The 24,021-nt window shown below is 44.0% G+C and overlaps 1 protein-coding gene across 2 annotated transcripts in view; it reads right to left on the bottom strand.

The window, feature by feature from the left end:
- mid2 (midline 2) overlaps positions 1 to 18,911 on the bottom strand; it is a 102,863-nt gene extending 83,952 nt beyond the window's left edge. For both annotated transcript variants that reach the window (XM_048230759.1, XM_048230760.1), the window contains exon 1: positions 18,666 to 18,911. The gene's annotated coding sequence lies outside the window, so the exon portion shown is untranslated. The remainder of the gene's footprint in view (positions 1 to 18,665) is intronic.
- Between the last annotated feature and the right edge of the window lie 5,110 nt (positions 18,912 to 24,021).

Raw genomic sequence — 24,021 nt, 5'->3', positions numbered from 1 at the left:
TGACAAGCTCACAAACAGCAATCACTTCAAAGGGATAATGGTGAGGTTCGCTCTGGTTGGACACAGTCGGAGATGGCGCACAGTTACCTGTTAGCGAACAAACACAGACTGGCTCATGTGGGATGAGACTTCAGGTGGACAGATAATTGACCTGGCTCCTTTTGCTTGTTGGTGGCGGAGGTGAACGAAGGGTTAAGGAGCTGGACCGAAGGTCTGTTTTGGTCACACCACAACGGTCCAGTAATAGTCGCTCTCTGTTTGCTCAGCGCTGCTTTCGGAGCGCTGCAGTGTCATATTTGTCCACCCTCAGAGCGAGGCCTGTCATCTGGCTGATGATGGGGGCCAAGCACGTGATGTGTAGGCAGTGGGGCCACAGCTGTTTTCCCCTCCTCTTTGGGTGACGCTTTTCCCCCCGGTGAGGAAAACCCATCATTAAAAACCCAAACGCACGCACGCACACACACACACACACAAACAGAGCCCAACGTCCCTCTAATCTCCGCTTGGCTGCTACCACCACTGCCCCCTTTATATTCTAATGGAAACGGTGGGCTATGAATAGGGACAGGTGTGGGGAAATGAGAGGTCAGCACAACAGAGGGAGGGACGCCCAACGCCAAGCCTCCCTGGAGATGAGGAAGCCAAGTGGAGCGGCCTGCCTGGAATGGATGTGTCAGCAGCACTGGGGTAAGCACTTCCTCCCTTCTCTCTCTCTCTCTCTCTCTCTCTCTCTCTCTCTCTCTCTCTCTCTCTCTCTCTCTCTCTCTCTCTCTCTCTCTCTCTCTCTCTCTCTGTCTGTCTGTCTGTCTCCATTCCTCTCTCTCTCTATGCCGCTCTTCCTCTCTCTTCCTGAGAGGCCCTGGTTGTACACTGACAGGCGTCAAGAGACGCAGCTGGGCTGTGAGTCAAATCCTGTCCGGGCACACAGGATCAGGGCCCTGGGTGAACGCCCTGAACAAATACCCATGGATGACCCACGAAAGGCATTCATCAGCTGCCACGCCGCATTCATTAAACAAGAGCTACATGTGCCCAAAAAGACAAAAACAACCAAGGCACAAAAACACACACACAGGTCTTTGATGGTAATTCAGATAAATGTTGGTCACCATCATGCAGAATGCAGTGAATTCTAAAAGTGTGCATGTGCATGTCTGCAGAGTAGAAAGACGGGAGATAAAAGAGATGGAGGGGCTTTTCCTGTTGTCCTGCCCTCTAGAATATTCACTGCTGAGCTTTGATCATAGTGTACAGGTCAGAATGACCAGCATGGCCCTCAGTTGTCCACCCACTTCCAATGCTTTCACAACAAGCCCTTCCGCTGTCTTGACTCAGTCAATCCGCGTGCAATCACAGATGTCAACATGGTACGTCATGGCTTAGTAGGGAGAAAGAGAGTGTGACCAGTGTTGAGATGACACCAACAAAAAACAGGATGAGTGATGTCTTTATCCAAGTGGCCAGTGTGTGAGAAAACATTTCAGAGCCATTTGAGCCGATCAGTTTTGAGATCTGGGTGAACGGGGGGAAAAAAAACATGCAATAAGAACCCATTTCACATCAAGATGAAATAAACACTTGACATAGTTTGACGTATGTGCCATGTGTGGATTTCAAATGAAGCCTTTGATTTGAAGTGTTCCTACTGAGCCGTAGTTGACAAATGACAACACAGCAGCTCTTTAAATAACACCAATGAAAACCCAGTTATCCTAGCAAAATTGGCTGATAGATGGCCTCAGTTTTATTAGCAAATCTAGCAAGAGGTAGCCCACAGCTACAAGGCAAGCAAGCCAAATAGGAATCACATTCAGATAAATGGTAGTGGTAAAGTAATGAATTTTGAATGTTGCTGACACCGACTGGCTTGTAAGGAATGAGGAGGCGTAGGGCTGATAAATATCCACTATATGAGATTAGGCTGCCTAGTTTGATTTTATCGCTAGGCCTTGCTGGCGACTAACTTCCTGGAGGCCACACTGTATTTTTCAGAAGCAGGGGAAGAAAATTAAATGTCAGGGTAAAGCAGTGGTAAATAAATGAAACGTAGCCTGCAATAAGCTTCAAGTGTCACTTTTTCTGGACAGATATCCTTCTTTTAAGCTCATGAGTCCAGTCGTCTTAAGCACAAGGGCCATTTCGGTGTGGAGAGGCATTAAAATGGGCAATATGTTGACTTAGAGGATCTCATTAAATCTTTATGAGACCATCTTGATCCATTCAGTCATCAAATCGCTGAGAGGGCTGACCATGCCTGAGCCATCTTCATATTGCCATTATCGCTCAGAAATACAATAGTTACAGATAATTACCCTCTCCCAATCTCCCAATTCTCATTCAACTGTCTTTTAATCACATCCACAAGAATATGCACGTCCATTGCACCAAATGGATATGAACTGGCATACAATTCAAGAGAACGTGGTCAGGGAAATGACACCTCTCACAGAAACATTGCAGGGTGTTGCATGCAAGTCTAAAATTAGCCCCCTGTATAGTGCATAGCCAAGGCACACAGAACTCTGTCAGCTAACCGCTACAAACAGCGTTCACTTTGTCTAACTCTCACACCAACGGAGAACTTCCTGCCATGATCTCACCACCAACAAATGAGTAATATTTTCCACCCTGAGGGATATTTATGTAAAGCTCTATGTGTATAAACACAATATCCTTTGTGCTTATGTTCCACAGAAAAGACCTCCCACTAAAAAAAGTCAACCATTTTATATGTTTCATCAAACACCACCCTGCTATCACTGTAGAACGTCCAGCAGCTTGGATCTGAGCACCGACTATTGTGCAAGTCTACTTACCCTGACAGAACACAACCAACCAATGACCTTGGACTGTGATATCGCACAGCTATCGACTATGCCCCCAATCTCTTCCAAAAAAACGTAATTCTCGCCAGGCACGTGACTGGTCACTACATCTCACTAATGGCATCTGAAGTGCTGGCTCATTTTAATGGGAGTTTCTGGAGCAGGGCTGCTTCGCCTCTCCTCTCCTCACCTTCCTCCTTAATGAGGGAAAGAGCTGGCCTTTCTCAGTCCACTGCACTTTTAATTACCAGCTCAGAGGCCCTTGGCTACAATGCACTGGGGAATGCCACGCACGGCGCTCCTCCAAAGGATTTGGTACAGTAAAGACTAAGAGCTACACAAGCAGCCTTTTCTTTTTCAACCTGCCCGAGATCTGAGCACCTCTTGAAAGCCCGAGGTTTTACACAGACATCACTATGTACAAATACTTGTACAAATAAACATATCGATAAACAATGGCATTAAATCCCCCATAAACATATCGATAAACAATGGCATTAAATCCCCCAGCTCAAAAATATGATACAGTTTTGATTAGCTAACCTCCAGTCATGTGTTATGCTACTCAGACCTAATTTAGATTTACCTGTTTCAATGGCATTTAAAAGCAATTTCATTTGTTTCATCTATTCTCAAACAACGTACTATTTTTCAACCATTTAAATATCAAGGTACAGTAATGAGGTACACAATCCCTCATGAGGTCATTTCAAAAGCAAGATTTGATTTGAGAAGCTTGCTTGTTCATTGAATTGGTTTGAATACCAACCTAATTACTGATAGACCCATTTGAAGATAAAAGCACTGCCTGAACTGAATATGCGAACACAAATCTTTACATTATTAATATGTTTGTTATTGGACAAGAATATTGGGTCGGGGGATAAAAAAAGCATCTGTTTGGCTCTTTTTGATATGCTAAGGAGATCTGTTTTGTGAGCCGCTCTTTACCACAACACACTCGGAGGTGCCAGATGCAATAAAAAGTAAAGTTAAAACTATGAAGGCCCTAAAATAGCTGCACATGAAAACAGCTTCTGTGGTTCTGTGGTTCCGTGGTTGGCTAATGTTCTACAAGCAGACCGCGCGACGACGGCGCAAAAGCGGAGCTTTAACAAACAAGCCAGCCGTGCCTCAACACGTTAACATTCCGGTACACGATCACGGAGAAGAGGACGAGACAGGGGACACGAGAGGCTGGAAATGTGTCCTCTCACCCTGCACTACAGGTCTGTCTGTGCTGTCCCTCTGAGGTCGTCCTTTAACATGTCTGCCGGCGGTAGGGGCCGAGGGACCGTTATTCGCACGCTGAATATTTCATGGGCCAGGCAGGACTCTGGAGATCTGTGCGCTCCTTTGATGGAGGTTGTAATTGATTTGTTGCTACAAATGAATTGATGGAGGATTGATCACTTCATCAAAGAGGCCCAGGGATGGTAATGAGCAATGGGACAAACAAAATAACCCCTTTCCGCACACTGCATCTCATACATGCAGACACAAACGTGTGTGCCTACGAACAAGCACACACACACACACACACACAAACACACACAAAGTACACAAGAGAAAGAAATACACCAGAAACGCCTTTGTCAAGCAGACTATCACCCAACTTGACAGCCTGTGTGTCTGGGGAAGCCAAAGAGCCACAGTGGAGTGTGATGTGCGAGGTGTGATAGCTACATAATGTATTCCTATCTGACAGCCTAGCTGCTGGGTCACACTGTGTCCTCTTCTCTTTCAGCTGGAATGTAAAGCACAAAAAAGTCGCTGCTGGCTCAACTAGGAGAAAATGAAGCTCAGTGTAATCCGGAGAGCGATCATTCATATTTGAATATTTATAAATGGATATCATCCATGAATATAACTCTGCGCTTCCACGATTCCAGCTGATTTCTCAACATCCCGTGACAACTGCTCATGCAAATTTAAGACTTGAACGTCATGTCTATACATTATCACGGGGTGCTTAACCTACAGTGAGACAAAATGGTCTAGTCACTTTCAAAAGGTTATAGGAGAGGAAGCCATTTTTTCTGTGTGACAGCGTGGAAAACATCCATACTGCTTAAGCACTGGATAAATGATTTCAGCATGGCTCTTGTTTTATGGGGTAGCTGAATTTTTGTCTTATTGCAGAGTAATTTTCTGCTCTAGCCTGGGGCGCTAACCCCATGCTGCTTTATAGAGTGAGGATGCGGGGAGCTGCTGTGTACAGGACAGTATTAATCCCTCTGCAATAGAGAGAGGAGCCCGAAGGCTGAGATAACTTGAACTTCCTGGTGGCTAACAATGGTGAGCACACTTCTGTGTACAATAACACACACACACACACACACATACGCACGCATGCGTGCATGCACACACGCACAAACACACACACACACACACACAACATTCAATGCATGATGATGCAGGCTAAGTTTATGAGGAGCCAAACATTTTGTTGCCCTTATTTCCCTGTGGAAAAGGAGATGAAGGTTGTAATGTTGTGCTTGGCCTCATTAGCACTGCGAAAACTTTACACAGATCTTCGTTTTTTTATACACACATATACACACACACACACACACAAACACACGCACACCTTCATACTCCTCCATGGAGTTATGACAACACTCTCCTGTTCCTGCAGTGAAGAGCTGTCCATAGTTCCTCAGCATCACTACGCATACAAAATCACAACTGAGACTCCAAGACAGCGTACTTAAGTGGCTTCTGGAGTGCAGTTGTGCTGTAATTCCATCTTATAAACGGGGAGAGGGGAGAGACAGGAGGCTCTCTATTTTTAACTCCTGTCCCATTTCTTTTAAATGCGCTAACACAGGTAAGTTGGAGTAAGTCTTACAACAGCCCGGCTGATTTTAACACCTCAGTGGAAACAGTGTCTCTCCTGCCACATCTGCGGGGTCATTTCCCAGTGATGTGCTCTGCCTTGGAGGCACGCATCCACATAAACCAGGCAGACATTGCTACTGCATCACGCTTTAATGTACTGCAGGCTTCCTAATGCATCATGATACTGTGTGCCTACAGTTATTGTGATAGCTTGTTAGAGATCGGACATAAATATGGTCACTCTCATCATCATGAGTAGCTTGACGATGCAGGGAGACGGTTTTTAGAATACACAATGATGTGATCCAAGACAAACCTATAGGCCTTGGCTAGCATCATTTTCGTAGGCAGACTGAGGTTCAGCATCAAAGCATTTAGTCAGGAACCTCTGCACGCAGCTGTGGCAGGCAAAGAAAAGGAGAGTGGATGTTTTTCAAACCATCCAAACCCATCAACGTTTCCTCTAGTTTTCTGCTGTTTTGCTGTGGCGCACTGTGCTGAACAGTGAACTCTGGCTAGAGAGCTATTCCTAGAAACGACAAGATCTCTGTTGCTGGAGTTGGAGTGAGGGCTCTCTGGAGGTTTATCCGTGAGCGAGTGGAAACATACAACTACGATTGGACAAACAATCTGGAAAGAAAACCGGCACACCTGGTACAAACAACCTGGTAGAAACTGGCATCTACTGTATTTTATTAGAGATAAAAGTGTGTAAAAAGGCATATAAAATGTGTAATGAGCTTGTTCCTGGTTGTGACATCACCCTACCGCATTAATCCGCATGATGGGATGACAGGAGTTTCTTCTTATGAGAAAACTGAGATGGTTGACGCAATGCCTGTGATGTTGATCTGGAGTGAAGAGAACAGTAGAGCTTAAACAGTATACTCTCAACTGTATGCAGCTTCTGTTTTCTGTTTTGTTACAGCTGGGAAACAAAGCCCAAGGCTAGACTACTAACCAGCCCAGCAAGTGCTCATTTGACCGGGTACCTCAGAAGCGTAGCACATGAACTGGCTCTTTGTGTGGAGTTGGCCTGTCAGCCAGTGCAAATGAAAGAAGGAAAATAAAACCCAGTCTGGGTGTTCCTCTCACACCATAAAAATGATGGTCTCACATAGGGCATCTTTGTTCAGGCTCACATGGAGAGGAGGGGAAAAAAAGATATTTCTGAGGAAAGAATTGGGTCTCAGTGTACAGTCTTAGAACCCGCGAGCTGGCACTTTCAGCCCAATCTAAGAAGGCTCTTGCACCCAGAACTTAGAATGTTACACTTTCTGTTTCTGCACTTGACGGCTCTTGCGTGTTGGAAAAATACACGCGCTCTCCCGTTGTGCGCTTGGTGCTAGCCCAGAGTGGATTATTTCAAAGACGCCACCATCGGGGGCTCTTTAGCACAGGCCACTTAACTGCCTCATACATACGAATAAAGGTCAAGGTAAATGGAAAGGAATATGTTTAATTCACACCCAGTCTCGGCTCGAGATTCACCTTCAGTGGTCTGCTGCTCCTCGCGTTTGAAAGGAGCAAAAAATTGAGGAGAAAAAAGGAAGCCATTCCTCTCTTTACATAAATGGTTAAAGTGTCTGATAGGCTCCAATCCTCTTCCATTATTCAGAGCCCTCCACAAAAGGCCCTCTCTGCCTCCCGCCTAGAAGTGCTTTATCTCCACACATGCTTCCAGCCTCTCTCGCTCCACTCTGCATGCACAACAAACCACACACACACACACCCGGCTCCACACCTCGTGTCGTCCCCCGGTATGATCCGATCCCTCACTCAAGTCTGGCACGCAACTCTGACTCGCCCGTCGACCCCCGAACCGACTGTCTGTTGCTGTAAATGGACCAGTTTTTTTCCAAAGCCGATGGATTCCTGCCAAATCCACACCCCTCGCAGGTTGCATTATAACACATTCTACATGGAAAGTAAGTTCAAAATCCTTACTAATACTGATTTACATCCCTGATGAAGCCTAATGCAGATCCACAGTATAATGGCTCTTAATTGTGTTAATCACCATAAAGGCTAATTGTTTCAAAGAGCAGATTGTAGCTGCTGTTAATCACACATGCATTCAGGTGTGTGCATCACAGCAACACATTCAAACCAGTGATAAATACCCCTGTTGTCGAGATGAAACACATTTCATGTCATGCTACCATCACCTAAGAGATGCTTGGCCAATGTTGAAAAAGTGAAGCATGCTGGATATGTGAGGGCGCTCTCGGGTGTGGGCGGAAGTGAGCGCGCTCTGACATTTGCTTAAACCTTTGTGTAATTGTGCAAGACTGACACAGTTCTCTGTTGGTCTTGCTTGTCAGTATTAACGGTGAGGGATAGAGTGTATCCTTTCAGCGGCGCATAATCCCCAGGCGAGCGCCGATTAGCAGGAACGTGCAGAAAGCACATTCCTCCTCCAGCGGCTCCTCGGAGAAGAGAGCAATCTACTTAAACAGATCACGGCGGCGTGTTTCACCAGCCACGCCGAGCGGGCCAGGACAGAGGGGGTCACCAGCAACACTGTCTTTGCTCACCCATACGGAGACATTTTGCATCAGCAAAATGCAAAACTCTCAAAGCTTCAATGCAAGTCTATCCACATACCCTGGACATTTTCATGTGGATTTCAAACTGTGTGTGTTGTAACTTTAAAGCAAGGCTTGTCTGACTGTGTTTCATATTAATTACAAGAAAAAGGCTGATTGTGACATCAAACAGCCTCCTTATTGCATCATAAAATAAGGAAATAAATAAATTAAATAAAATTCATAAAAAGCCTCAACATCCCAGAGGGCTAAATATGCGATGCATAATGCTTAGTTTTGCCACATTCCACAACACACAATGAAGAATAATGAATTCATGACATTGTCTGTTAGCCGAAGATCCATCCAGTGTAAATAGCTTTTAATTATACATTCACTTGGTGCTCTATAGTGTGCAATGTGATCATCCTCTATGACAGACTGCCTGTAATGACCTTCATTTTTTCTGAGCAATTAGCTGATTGATAATTATCAAGATTTTGGTGAAAATACAGACATGGAGCCACTGCAGATTTTTTTTTAACCCTGCTGGTTAATAAAATATCCACATCAGGAACTGTCTGAGCGTGATAAAAACGCTCTGCACAGATTTCTAGTCCAGACCTGCCTCCTGCACACACGGACGGTGCATCTAGAGTGCCATCTAGTGCACGAGCGAGATAAATCTACTGTATGCTTACCTAACCACACATAATCAGAGGCCCAAAGAATAGCATGGCCATTGCCATAGAGAAAGTGCTCCTGGGGGCTACTTATGGAAGAAAATGGCCATAAATATGGCATATTTCACACAGAACTGATTGTAGCAGGGTAGGTATATCTCCCCTCTGGACTGATGCCAAGCAGGGAGGCCATCATCCCCTGAGTGTGTTCGGATGTTCACTGCAGCGGCGCCTATTAGCAGAGCAGCTGTGCAGGAAGTTAACACCTGGATTGGATGGGCAGTAACACCACCTGAGTGCGTCTGCAACACACCAGCTGAAGCAAAACACAGGAAGTCTACTCAGATCCAACTGCAGCGTATTAACTGTCATTTTGTGACAGATCCACAGCAGCGTATTAACTCCAGATTATCAAGCCTGACATGGAGAAATTAAACAAGGTTCTGTGTGTAGAAAAATGAGAGAGATTGTAGCTTAGCCGAGAGTCTTGTAAAATCAAAGTAATCGGCTAGCGATATTAGACTGCCCTATTTTTTCCCACATGCTCGGGACAGAAGCAATCACATCATTTCCCGCTTCTTCAGACATTTCATCTTCCTATGCCTAACCACACACACACACACACACACACACACACACACACACACACAGCCCTTTTACAGAAACATTATCTTTAACTGCCAGCGCTGTTACAGTAAGTCACCGAGTCTGAGCCGATGTTTCTACTTACTCAAACCAGTGATTTTACACCCACTGCTCCAAGCACAGCAGCACCTCCAAACACGCACTGCTCATAAAATAGTGACCCCAGGGCCACAGTCCCATCCCAGCCTATCTCCTGCCCCAGCGGATGAGCCACTGAACAGGCCATTATCATGCCATTAGCAGCCGCTGGTGTCTCTAAGTGCCTCAGGTGCTAGCCCCCGGCCCCCGCCCCCCCAACCTCGCAGATGGAATTGGATAGGCTTCAGCTGGGGAGAATGTAGCCCTGCTGAAACTCATTTTGACCCCGCTGCAGAGACGGAGGCTGGCGGGCGGGGGGTTGCTGGGGTGGAAGAGAAAATCAACCCCGGGGGAGAGGGAGGAGGCGGCGGCCGTGGAGGATGGGGGGAAGGGTGCATGGTGCTCTTGTCAGAAGCCGTCTGTGTCTGGTTCGCTGGCACGGCTAGACCACCTGTCACAGGGCTATCCCTTTACCTACCAGGCCAGCAACAACTCAACTCACCCCACACACTCACAAACACGGACACACACACACACACACACACACACACACACACAAAATGTAAAACACAGGCAAAAACACAAACACACACACACCTCCCACCTGCTCTTCCTGGGGTTTTTATCAGCCTTATGTGCAATACAAGGAGCATTTGTCTCTCTAAGCGACTGCAACACTCTACAGTAATACTCAGACTCAAGATGGGGGGGAAAAACATTAACTGCATGATAATGAAAATGGGCAGCTGCTGCCTTCTCTGCATGTGCCCGGGGTGCAAGGGGGTGGGGGTGTGGGTCGACAGAGCGGCTATTTTTAACGCCACAGGTACCCACCACTCAGCCCTCAGCCCTGCCTTCGCGCAACGTGATGCCCTGTCGAAGTCGATCCGGCATTAGAGTAATCATCATCACCCACTCGCCTACTTGCACTGGCACATATCAGTCCACTCAGACACACAAGCCGCTGTTGGCGTTGCCTCTCACTCGAAAACAAAAATATAAAACAATAATAAAATAAAAAATATATATATTATTATTATTTCTGGCTGCAGAAAGTACTTTTTCGTGACAACGCTGGCGGGTGACATCCAGCAGCTCTGGCTTAGGAAATGATACTGAAAGAGAGGAAATCATACGGGAGAGTAATAACAAAGTGGCCCTAACGCCGAGGCAGTGAGCGCCCAGAATCATTTCCTGCGGGAGTGATTTAAGGCCACTCTGCAACAGGGAAGCGAGAAATCTCCAAAGTCCTTCAAAAGTGGCAGCTCACACATGCTGCTGATAAGGCGCTACAGTATGGAAAGCATGACACACACTCGCAAATAGATGAGAGTAGAAATGGCCAGTGCGAGCTCTCCAGTGTGTCTGGCCCTCCTAGCCACACATTCACCAAGGACACCCACTTGAGCTCTTGATTCTATTATTGTTGATATGCGTTGATGTGAGATATGGGCTTTAAGTAGAGGGAGTTGGCGATGTTATCTAGGAGAAAAACAACATTTGGCAATGGCAAGGTCTCGCAAAGTGTCTGTGGGCCATTCATAGGTCCTGTTCCTCCAATATGAAACCCAAACTGTACCCTCTGGGTGCGTACGGAGACTCAGACCAGCTAACGCGTCCCCTAGAGAGTCTGACCGAGCACACAGGGATTAATAATTCAATTACAATCTCCCGTTGAACTCGCCTGCTGTCTGTTCTAATCACTATAGACAGTACAAAGAAAGAAGGTTGGGGGTGCAATGCAAATGGCTCCATTGGCCAGTATAGATATTGTAGAGCCTAGCAAAGAGCACTGTTGTACTGGGGGCGGGGGTTGGGCAAGGCAGCTGAAGGACTCAACTCTCATATGTTTATCAACAGTGGACAGAAACAGAATATTAGAGTACTTCAGTTTCAAACTGTAAGAGGCAACATGCCTAACTTTGAATAAGAGTAATTCAGAATCATAAAAATACTGCCAAAAGACTAATCTGTTCAGTGGTTGATGTCGGCTGAACTGCAGAAATGACAAGTACAGGTTAAATATGTATTAATATTTCAAAGGGAGTAAATCAATGAAGAGTACAGTCAGATTAAACTAACTTGAAGAGATTTGGAAGGCAAACCAAGGACACTTATCCAATATATTAATGCAATGGAACTATTTTCAATGGTAATAAATGTGTTTGGAGAATTATGAGTCACTATGTCTTGTCACTTATTTGTACCTGTGGTTCCTCTCTATGATATGAATTTGGCTGTTTCCCTCCTACATAGCTATCTTACTTTGCTCATTTAATATTTGATGGCTCAGGTATGATTTAATGGCTGTGCTTTTATGTCATGTTGGTGGTGGTTTTCCTCCACTTACTGTAAACTGTCCCCACATATAAGTCATGTACACCATATGGTTGATTTTACATACACAGTATACAACATCAACAGGGATGTTTGCCTTACCTAGTACTACAGGAGAAAGGGCTTGTGTGATTGCATTACTTGTGTAATTGCATGCTATTGAGGGCATTGTGGGATGATATTGAGGGATTTGAGTCATATCTCACTATAGTAATTCAATTTGAACAGACAACAGTCTCTTAGTAGAGTAGCCTTCATGTAATCAGATATCAAATCCCTTTGAAGTTTAATAGCAAAATTAGCCTATTTTCATTTAACATTTGGGGGCAGTCTATACAGATGTAATCTTGAAAATGGCTAACCCAAGAAAATGGCTAGTCGCCACTTATTAACCAACTGCACTCTGGTAGATCAGAGAGTAAATCACAACGTGACAGTCACAAAATGAAAAACACAACAGAGCAGCTTTATGTGAAAGCCCTTTGTGCTCTGGTGGTAAATCCATGCTTTCATGTCCTTACAGAACACTGTGGGAATGCTAAATGACCATTCATATTCGAAATGTCATTTCCCATGCATTTGGAAGACAACAAAAGGCCACAGAGAATGCAATTTTTTATCTCGCATCACATTTCATCTGAGGAGGAGCGGGATGTTTAAAGAGCTTTTTTTCCCAGGATCCGTGCCTGATTTCCTCGGAGGTATGAGCCGATACTTTTGTGAGAGGCTGTGGATACATTTCCTCTCCCCACTGTTGGAACGGAGCAGCGGGAAGGCCCGGGCAACAATACGAGCCTTTATGCGTTTCTTAAAGCACAGCGAGGAGCTCCTACACGACCAGGGGAGGAGAGCGGCGCAGTGATCCGCGAGCGGTGGCCGTCAGCCATGCGGTTTGACCCGAGAACGTTTCCCGAAAGCAGACACTTCTCCCACACGAGGCAGATCACGGGGGTGGTGGTGGTGGTGGTGGAGAGGGGAACGGGAGAAGAGAGGAACCATTCTAGGGGGGGAAACTGGTTCAGTCCTCGAGGAGGGAGGAGAGGTGGAAAGGCCAGAGACAGCAAGGGCTGCATTGTCCTGAACGCGTCACATAACTGACAATGCTGGCATTTGCCAAATCCCTTAATTATGGCTATTCTCTCAGATGTCACCGCAGAAAGCTCTCACATGGCGAGTCACGGGAAGAGGAACATCAGGACTGGGACGAGGAACACTCGCCTGGGCATTTAGAGAACATGAAAGCTACAGCATTAACGTCTAATTTGGTGAGAGGCTTAAATTGCTGTGTGGGCATATGGTAATTACATATACTGATATGCTTGGTAACCTCTTCCCCAACCGAGGACGCTTATAATCCATCAGTCCTCCTCAGGAAGTTAACTGCTGCAGGATGCAAATTACCAGCTGGAGATTCATGGGAAAAAGGAGAAGAGTAATTAGTTACTTCTCTGAGCGAAAGCCTTCCCCCTATTAACTGGGTTTGTAACTGTGCTAAGAGGAATGCATTGCAATTAGCTTATGGGTGCTCTTTTGTGATTGCGAGGATTGAAATTGAGAGTGGTGACCTTATGTCTAACACCATATGCTTATGACAGACTGTTCCACCCTCCATCAACATAATTAACACTTGGGCAAGGTCAGACTCATGTTGAATATACTGAGAGCAAATTACACTTGTACTTTGCACGAGAAATATAAAGAAGCATCCATGATCAAAGGCATCTTTACATGTACTATATAAAAACTGGCACCGAAGCGCTGAAGCATACCACAGAGAGCTTACAATTCCTGGCCCGTCATTAAAATTGGGGTTGAAATAATACCAAGCCAGTTTTATTTTTACAAAGAGCCTCCAATTTGATAGAGACATGGTCTCAGCTTTGAAATAAACTTCAATCCCACCACGCATCACATCTAAGTGATGGCAGCACAACAGTCACGGTGAGCTTAGGAACTTAAACAGGAGGAGCCATTTTTCTTTGTAACTTTTGCCTAGGTTTCCCCATTACCTCTGCCAGTGACATCTGAAGACGTCAAGGCAGCTACTCCATAGGGTGGGGAAATAGAAAGGGACACCATGAGCCACATACTAAATCCCTTCCAAAGGAACAGAAAGATTTCCTAGCAATCACCAACTCTTTTAGTATTTAACATTTTGTCAAATCATCCATTTTGACTATCAGGCTGACACTTTTCAGTTTTAAAGTTGAACTTGTCCTGGATATATGACAATATGCCAGTAGTACTCCTCTACATAAGTTATATCATCATGTATTTATAAGAAAGTGGTAGCTGCTGTCATGGCAACTTCCATTGATTCAGTCATACTGGAGACACTTGTGCTTTTGTGATGCTGCAACTAATCGGTGACATTGTTAAAGCATGTTTCTAAATCTCCATTGGTATTAGCAAGCTGCTTCCTTCCCTACAGTGTTTAAAAGAATATATGGCTGCACTTTATATTAAGTGTTCTTAATACAACGTGGAATACAATCAGTACACGTTGAGAGGCTTCTCAGCCCCTGTACCACCCTGTTTGGTTGCCTGGCATGCTAAACACAGGACAGAAAAAACAAAGGGGAATAATAGTATTGTGTATTGTCTAAGCTCTCCCAGCAGGAGTATTACAGCATTCCTCGTGCGACGCTATTTTTGTCAGATAGGGGGGTGACGTCGCTGACCCTTTGTTGTGGAATGTGTGACAGGCTGTCCAAAGGATTCAATCTGCCGCTGGACTTTCTATGAAAATGACACAATGGAGCCGCATTCTCTGGAAGCAGTGAGCAAGTGTGTCGAGTAAGATCGTGCTGGCCTAGTCAAGGGGAATGGGACCAATCAGGCCTGTCTATAAATAAGGCCGGAGGACAGAACAGAATTGAGGACAGTTGCTGCTTGGCTGAGGAAACGTGATCTAGAATCTGTTTAGAGATCGCTGGGATGTGTGTGTTGTTATGACAGCTGGGAGACTGATGAATCTGATGTCTACTGGTTTGGCTGCCTCAGCAAAACCCTCCACTACTCTACCTCTGCTATATGGATGTGTGAGATATAGAGAGCCATGTGACATGTCATTCACTCGTGCTAAGTGGACAGGGGTGGGCATGAGTGCTGCCAGTGACGTTGAGCGACCTGCACTGACCCCGTCCCATAACTCGTCCCGACCCCGCAGTTATGCAGCGGTCACCGTGGGGATCACAGCAAAGAACTAAGGAGGAGTTCCCATAGAATATCTAAGCTCTGGGGAACATGGCTGCCGTCTTCAGCTGCAAGAAGCCTTGGCATCCATCTATATGACACTAATGTGCATTGTGGCTAATGGGTTGGGCGGCAAGTTAATTAATTCAGCTAAAGAATATAAGATGTTGCACTGTGTTTACATTATAGACGCACGCAGCATCCACTCACCAGCTTAATAACATCAACAGCTTGTAGAGTGATGATATTAAATCCATAAATTGCATCAATCCCCTGTGGAATACTAAAATGTATGTTGTTTTAGGTTGGGAATGATGCATTCATTTTCATTAGCCAAAGGATGTGTAGTTAACACTCTTCATTTCTCTCCATATTCTCACATCATGGAAATGTTTGAAACAGCTAAGCCAAACTATCACTGTGACATCACCACACTGGCAGTGAGGTGAGTCTGGCAGCTAGCAACATAACAAAAGCTCTGTGTTAATTGCCATGACAGCTTGCCCAGGTCAACACAGTCTTGCCCAGATGCTCTACACTTTCCATGGATTCATCATTCAGTGACATTTGAATGAATAAGTGAGGATGGGGAACTGAAATAAGAGTTTGAATCACCATGCTAAAAATAAAGCCTACCATAACACTCTGCATTCTTTCTTCACAAGGCAAGAACTCAGACTGTTCCATTTTAAATACCTTGTTCACTAATAATACTCAATAAATAGAGTTCTTACATAAGATAGGCCATGTGAAAATACGCAATGGTAGAGCAATGATAAATGGCGTGCTCTGTTATCACCAGTTTAACATGATACCTCACAATTAAGCTAACATTTTAGAAAATACATCTGCAGTAACACTACACAACAAGGCCATGACCCTATGCCTAATAACATACTGTTTGTTATTGTAATTCATGTCCTGTCCCATAAAACAGATGAACGAGATGTTTATTAAAATGGCAGTTAATCTTTCGGTCCTTGATGCTGTGCATACTGGTGTCTGGGCACAGCGGCGACACCAGGACCCTCTAATTGAATATTAGCCCCCCGACGAGCGGCTAACTACATTGATGGACTCCAACCTCATTTCCTGCTGGAGCTCTGGCATGGCAGCTGGGGACTTAAGACACAGCCTGCTGCCACTCAACGCAGATATGTCCCGCAGCCATCCCACAACCTGTGTGGGACTACAATCCCAACGACACAAATAGAAGCCGCACTGTCTTCTAGAAATAAAAATTTGACACAGCAGCTCACCCGTAGAAAATTACCTCATGTGCTTCTCATATCAAGGATATGTTCTCCCTCCTCACTCTCTCTTAGAGGACACTCAATGGTGAAGGGAAAATGCAAATTTGGACTTGAGATATATGTAGCCACACAAGAACACTTGCAGAGGGGAAACAAAACAAACCAAAAAAGAAAGAAATCCTAAACACTCAATTGGGCTGGAGGTGCATTTCACACTCACATTAAAATAGAACCTCAGGGTCTGAATGTGGTGGTTATTCCGGGGTAGCTATTTCACTAAATAAGGGCAGGAAGCTACAACAGCCAAGCATCAACAGTGGTCAAAGCTGAAACAACACCAAGGACGGCCTGCTGTTTTTAAGAGGCTCCTTGCACTGCACAGTGTGACTCTAAAATGCATCAGTGGGCCAGAACAGTACTCTGGAGAGTTGCTGACAGATACCTGACATCCTAATACAGGGTGCTTCCTCTTGGGCAAGGCAGGAACTCTGAACAGCCTCATTAAAATTCAAACAGCGGTTGCCTCCGTAAACAAAAGGCGTGATAAATGGCAGTTAACCACAGACGAAACAGCATGGCAAGAAGAGGAACTCCATGATGGATGAAAATCTTGGCTGAGGTGGTAAGCGTCAGAGAGTCTGAAGTTAAAACATGAATAATTCATAGAATAACTTGTACACTCCAGTGCGAAAAACAAAATTCGAAATGAACATCTCTTTGATAAATATGGTCTTCCTTAACTAAAATATTTATTACAAAAAAATGCACCACCATACTCTCATTCTCATCATAGCACTGATCAAAAAGACTATCTTAAATGTAAACCCTAAATGTACAATTCTGGAAAACATTACCTTAAGGCTTAAGCACAGAACACTTTGGAAGACCTGGAGCCAGAAAATATGTGCATGTCTGTTCCCCTGTGATGTCAGACCTCATAATGGAGCTCCAATCTCCTCTATTGGTGCTTCATTTATGGCTCAACACACTGATTGGCTATTTACAAGCTCTTCATTATGGTAGAGCAGTCCTTAAAAAAAACCTTTTAGAGTCTGTTCAAACAACCAGAACCTAATAAAAACAATAAACTAACACTCTGTTCCAGTATTCGCCCACTTAGTCAGCCAAGAAACCCATAAAACAAATGCTTAGTGGTGCTGACAGGATGGATGTAAAGGGAAGTGATCGCAACTCACATACTCTTACACAGTTGTCTGTACTCAACGGACAGTATATGCCTAGCTGTAACTGCATGAAGAACAACACAGTATTTTCATCACCACTTTGATTACCACTTACAATGGCATGTTTCTCTAAGGTGCTAGGTTCCCCCTGAGTTTGAGGGAGCTGATGTCATGTTTGTTGAAAATATTCTTTCCTACAGAAAGCTATGAGATTGCAAAGTAAAGGGTGAAAGAGTTTGTCCACAGCATCACACTGTGTGCGTGTCCCCTTGGGCACAAGGCGGGGGGTAGTGGTTCATAACTCACACAGAGACTCAAGCACAATTGAGTCTGACAGGTGATGCCCTTCGCATTTGTTCCGTGCACAGGCAAAGACAGGGCGGGTAAAACTAAAGCAAGGAAGAGAGAGTGATAAGAAGAAGGAGAGCGAGAAACAACTCCATTCTGTCAAACTGGCGCTGTTCATAGAAGAGATAACAGACTGAAAGAGAACTCATAAGTTTAGCCTCGGTCAGTGTATTCCAGGTCATGTGATTAAATAACAATTCTTTCTACTGGAAAGAAATGATGTATGACCCTGGTCAAAAAGGTAACCATGCACACATTCACTTTACCACGGCACAGACCTGTCACTGAGGGAAAACGAGGCGCCTATGAATAATAACTGAGTAGTAACGTCATATTGTAGACCATGCACGTTTAGACAAGAACAGCACGTGCTTAAACAATGGGGTGTCAATGGCAAACGTTAACGGTATACACATTAGCCCGAATTTTAGCCAGACACATTTATAGTAGTTTTTCCAAAGATGGTTTGTATTTGAGTCCAAAATAAGACACGGCACTTTTTACCAGGCAACACCCAATGTAGGCTACTGTAGCCGTGTACAGTGATGACAACGTTCATACACATTTCATTACACTGAACCGAAAAGGAATGCTTTGAGATAATTGTACAGTAGTCTTTGTAAATGTCTGAACAGTTCTCATGGGGACTAAGTGCATGGTCAGTATTTGGATGACTACTAAAAGGCTATTTACAATTTAACATGGGTTAAACACGCTCGAACACTGTCAGAAGAATACAGTAGCTTACCTCGACTGATAGTGACGCCCCTCTGTTGACTTGATGTCTTGGGGTAGCTACAGTAACGTTGCACTGGCTGCAAAGATAGCGATGGAGATGAGCGCAGAAGTTAAGCGAAACTGGTAAGCACACACGGTAGGACTAAACTGTATGTTTCATTCTGCTTGTTCAAAGGTTTGACGATCGGCTCTTTCATAATAGGACATTTGACTGCTTACTATAGGGATGTCCAAGTCCACAACTACGCAGTTGACGGTGCTCCTACTCCGTGTGTTCCAATACTAAGCACTCCCCGAGGACACGTGACTATCCCACGAGAATAGCTTTTATCCCCTCCCCAGCAGCTGGGATCAATTACACCGCTGTTTCACTTCAACAAACTCGGGCTCTTTCGCGCTCCGTTCATGACTCGCTGAGACCTTATGTTCAGACCATTACATTGTAGTAGGCTATTTGTTATTGCACTCCTATAACACGGTAACCCGTCCGTCAAAGTCAATTATTTTGCCATTGGCATTCTCTTCACTCAATGAAGAAGCTGTCAATAGCTAGTGCGCTTGCGTATTGATGAATTATGTAAATTGAACTTGATTAAAAATACATTTCCATTTATGTCTACACAGCCCCAAACAATTGCTGTATCTTTCTATGTCGTTTAGCCTACGACATAGGCCTACAAACAAACAATGTGTACATACAAATGGCCTATTTCTGGCATTGTTGTCCTGACCATTGAGTAGAGCCAACACATGCTACACATAATTGATATTTTGGTTAATATGTGAGAACAAAACTGTGACCACTGGATTCATCAACTGACAACACACTGTGAGTGTGAATGTTGAGAGTAGGCTACAATAATATAAATGTGAACCACTGACATTGGTGGTGATGGATATTGATTATCAACATCATCAAGAGGGGAAATTATCTTTCTATTGAGTGATATGACAACAATAATGAGACTCATCGGATGCATAATTGTCTATCTTGCTGTCAGATTTGGTGACGGTTGGGTTGCTTTGACTGGTAATCTCAAGTGATTTGAGACATAGGTCACATGGTTCTAAAGGGTGCAATCGTTCAGAGTAAATAATGCAGTATAAAGTCTGGATTTCGCTAAAAATCTCGTCCAACACAACATATTGACTAAGTCAATCTTCTGTAAATAATATTCACAGTAAAAGACATGATTATTGCTGAAGATCATCCCAAGATGTGTTTACACACTATGTTAAAATCAGTGTTGTAATGTAACGGAGTACAAATACTTCGTTACTGTACTTAAGTAGAAATTTCACGTATCTGTACTTTACTTCGCTATTTCAATTTATGGCAACTTTCACTTTTAGTCCACTACATTTCCTAGATAAAATGTATACTTTTACTCCGTTATATTTCCACTAAGCATCTTCGTTACTCGTTACTAAAACATAAAATTAGAAGAAATGTGTGCGACTGCAATAAGGGAGGTTTGGCGAATCACTGCTCCTAGGGCTAGTCCACACGTACGAAACCGATCTTTTTTTCCTCCGTCTTCCCTGAAACCGCATCAAGAATATTTGCGTCCAAACGGATCCATCTCAACACGACTCAACACGTTACTTCATACCCCAGGTCTATAGGTGTCACTGTTTCTTTACAGAAATTGACCAAAGTTTGTGTGCTTTACAAACAGACAGAATAGGCTATGACAAAATGGCTAGTGCAAGGAAACCAGAATTGTTTGTGTGGACTGATGGTGAACTGTCAACTGTAAAACTAATACAATTTATTTTACGGTTTGTGAAGGGTGCAGTCCCATCCTTTATTTGGCTAACGCAGGTATCGGAACTCCCCCTATTACCGTCGGTCCCGTATTTCCACCGTCTTGCGTGTATGTGTCACTTAATATCAATTTCCATACAAACCAAGACAGCAGACTCCTAAAGAAACGCAACCACCCACACCATAGGTGTATCTAAATTAGCTATGTACCAAAAATGACATTTTACCGTGACTCAAAGAGCTGTAGACAGTGTTGTAAGGCTGCGTGTACACAACCGCTTGGAGCTCCAGTGGAATTTTAATTTCCGCGGCGAGAATTCTCGGTCTAACCGTTCATGTGCCGTTGAAACGGTGTAAATAGGCGACCCATCAGGCCAGCACTATAACCCCGAGCGTGGTAAACAAAATCGGATATTTCAGGCAGTAAATGCTCCCGTTAACAAACAAACCAGATTTTGTTCAAATCTACACACCTATGGCTACTGAAAAATGTCAGGTTAATTTAGCAAATGTTATTTTGAAGTGTTAAAAAACATAGTTGTTTTAGAATTTCTGAACAAAAGTGGTGATAATTGGGGGTGTTACGATAGGCCTACTAATCACCTTTACTTTCTTTGGTTGTAGGATAGTGCGTGATTCACATTAGTTTTGGCCATCACCGCAATTAGGCTACTAAACGCAAGGCTTACCCAAGTTCTAGGGTATTCTGTCGCCACAATTATAATATTGCTATAAAACCTTCGTTAGTAACAACAGTCAATACGTTTGCCTGCATCAAATCAAATCGCGCATTTGCATTCAGTGTGCTACCAGCTTAACGTGAGTTCTAAGCGTCTTTGTAAATTAAATCTGATTTCACTCGACTGTGAATGCATGTATATATGTTGTAAGACATGTAAAATAAATGAATGACACTGGCACTACGCACAAATTAATGTAGCCTAAACTTACAATCGCTTTCCTAATAACTTAAGTTCTCTCGCGTCACTGACAGTAGCTAGAATGCATTAAAAACACCGGGGAAAACAGTGTTCAGTCCACCAAGTCATAAGCTATCGGCTCGCGCCTTTCCAGTTGTGATATTTATCTTACGGAGTGTAATCGTAGGTAATGTCATGTATGAAAACTAGTATTGTTAGGCAACACTATAAGTGCAAGTCCAGGGCAGCTGAGGTGTGGCGATGACATCATCGATCACGCCAAGCAGGATGTGCGGTTTAAGCTGTCTAAACGAATTCAAACGGGCTACGGTTTCAGATTTCTCCACTCTGGGACCAGGTTTCAGAAAAGTGCGGTTTTGGGCAGTGCGTTTACAGGATTCGTTTGGACGCTCGGCCAAGACGAAGCAAAACCTCTGCGTTTAACCTAAAAAGCGTCTCCGTGTGGACAGGCCCCTAGATTGCATTACGCACGCTCCGCACGCTGCGCGCTCTATTTCAGCGCGTGTTTGTTGCTAAAGGAGGAGGACGCACAACTGAAACCGCCATGAGTACGAGCATCTACTGGAGGACCTCCCGTTATCATAGACGACCACCCCGACGATAGTGGTGAACAGGGTCGTGGTGAAGATAACGTCATACACCCGTGTCCGTATTTGCAAGAAATGTTTCTGTACATTGGCAGCTTCTGTGAAGCTGAACACCCCGCTACCTGTCTCAGCGGCCTGTGAAAGGCTATTTAGCATCGCAGGACTTGTCTTCAGTCCTGAATCAGGCCCGGGGGAGTAATCGGGAGAATTCTCGGTGGGCCGCTTCACTTTTGGGCCGGTCAAGGAAAAAAATATTGACATTGGTCACGTTAGTCTAGCTTTTCTTAAAGTAGGACACGTTCCGCATTCTGTGCATGACACCAATGCAATGCCTCTGCATTGGTTGTAGCCTACGTGAGGGAGTTCTCCCCTCCTAAAAAGAGTTGGTTGGTTCCATACAGTATAGCCCGTCTTTTCCAAAAAGTTTTCTCAGATACGGGGACAAGTAGAGAGGATAAATTAAAGTTATTTAATATAAAAAAGAGCAATTACCCTACATGATAAACCTATATGCCTTGTTTGCTCAGAAGAGGGTGTAGTAAAGGAGTAGGCTAAAACAACAATATAGCCTACCCATGCCAAAAACATGTAGCCTAAACACTAGTTCAATATGCCTCTTTGTGGAAGCGTGGGATAGGCTACATTTCAAAGGCTTTCTTTCTTTCTTTCTTTCTGATTTTGTTAACTTGTGGAATAGTGGAACATTTTTTGTTAACTTCTCAGTTGAAGTGAATTATTATATAACCTTTACACATTTGTTGAACCATGGTACTAATAAAAACTACAGGATAGTAAGAGCTGAAATGTTGCTTCATTTATCCAATTTCCACCACTATGGAAAACGTGGGCCGGTCTTGGGCCTGAAACTCCCGGGCACTGAATTCTGGCAACTTTGAAAACCAGCTTCTTTTGAAGATGAACAGACACCTTTTCAGTTTCAACTAATGACTGGCATACAGTATTAGTAGCTGCTGGACATAGGTGGCCTGTGTGTGTGTGTGAGAGTGAGATGGTGACCTGGGGAGTACGCCCTAGAAATGCTCATACCACATGACCAAAATAGAAATAAGTTATTTATTTTTCATTTTTACCTGAAGTTCATACAAAAGTGAAATTTCTGTTTGTTTTTTTCTTTGATGTCAGCTCTAAAAATATGCTGTTTGTTCTTTGAACTTAAGAGAATTGTGCCTGAAAAGTCCTAGAAAAGAATGTGATTTTGGTTTGATGAGTGAGATTAAGAAGAAATGGGAATATGAATATGCTTTATGCTTTACTATAAGAAAGCCAAAATAAAGTTCATAATAAAAGTTCAAAATAAAACCGCATGCTTTTTACTTTTTACTTTTACTTCAAATACTTACGTACATTAAATATCAGAAAATTACTTTTGATACTTAAGTACAGGATATATCAGATACTTTAAGACTTTTACTTAAGTAATATTCTAAAAGGTAACTTTCACTTTTACCAAAGTCTTTTTCTAGTACGATACTTGTAATTTTACTCAAGTATTGCTTTCTAGTACTTTATACAACACTGGTTAAAATTAGCAGCGGGAAACAAACAGCTCAAGAATGCACACCCAAGATGTGAGTCAGCCACAACAACTTAAGAGATTCAGCAGCTTCAAACAAAGCCGTAATTTGCCCGTTGAGATAAACTTGCACCACTGGGCAGTGCTGGCAGGAGCTGCTTGCTTTTCCTCTGGATAGCCTACAGTCTGCTGACTGGGCACTGTGCCAGGGGGGAGTAAGACCATGAAGCCACAGAAGGGTGACCCAATACATTACATCCACTGTCAGTGCAGTACCCCAGAGAAACGTCCTGATGTGACTGAGTGGCTTTGAGTCATGGCAGCCTGTCAGTTGCTCTGCATATTCTCATCTGTGCACATCTTTAGCAGTGTCCAAACTCTCCCCCTGGAGATGAGATGGAATGCATGACCAGTTTTCAGATGAACTGTAAACAAAATGACAGCTATAAATAGAGGGGTCGTATATTTTTTTCCTTGAGGGGAGGCTGTCAAGAGGCAGATTGGGAATTCTTACTCCTGACCCTTATATGCTCCTC

This window comes from Alosa alosa, chromosome 21, assembly GCF_017589495.1.
Source record: "Alosa alosa isolate M-15738 ecotype Scorff River chromosome 21, AALO_Geno_1.1, whole genome shotgun sequence".
In the NCBI taxonomy this organism is placed as follows: domain Eukaryota; kingdom Metazoa; phylum Chordata; class Actinopteri; order Clupeiformes; family Clupeidae; genus Alosa; species Alosa alosa.
The sequence above is the reverse complement of the archived record's forward strand: the minus strand, read 5'-3'. Positions and strand labels throughout refer to the sequence as shown.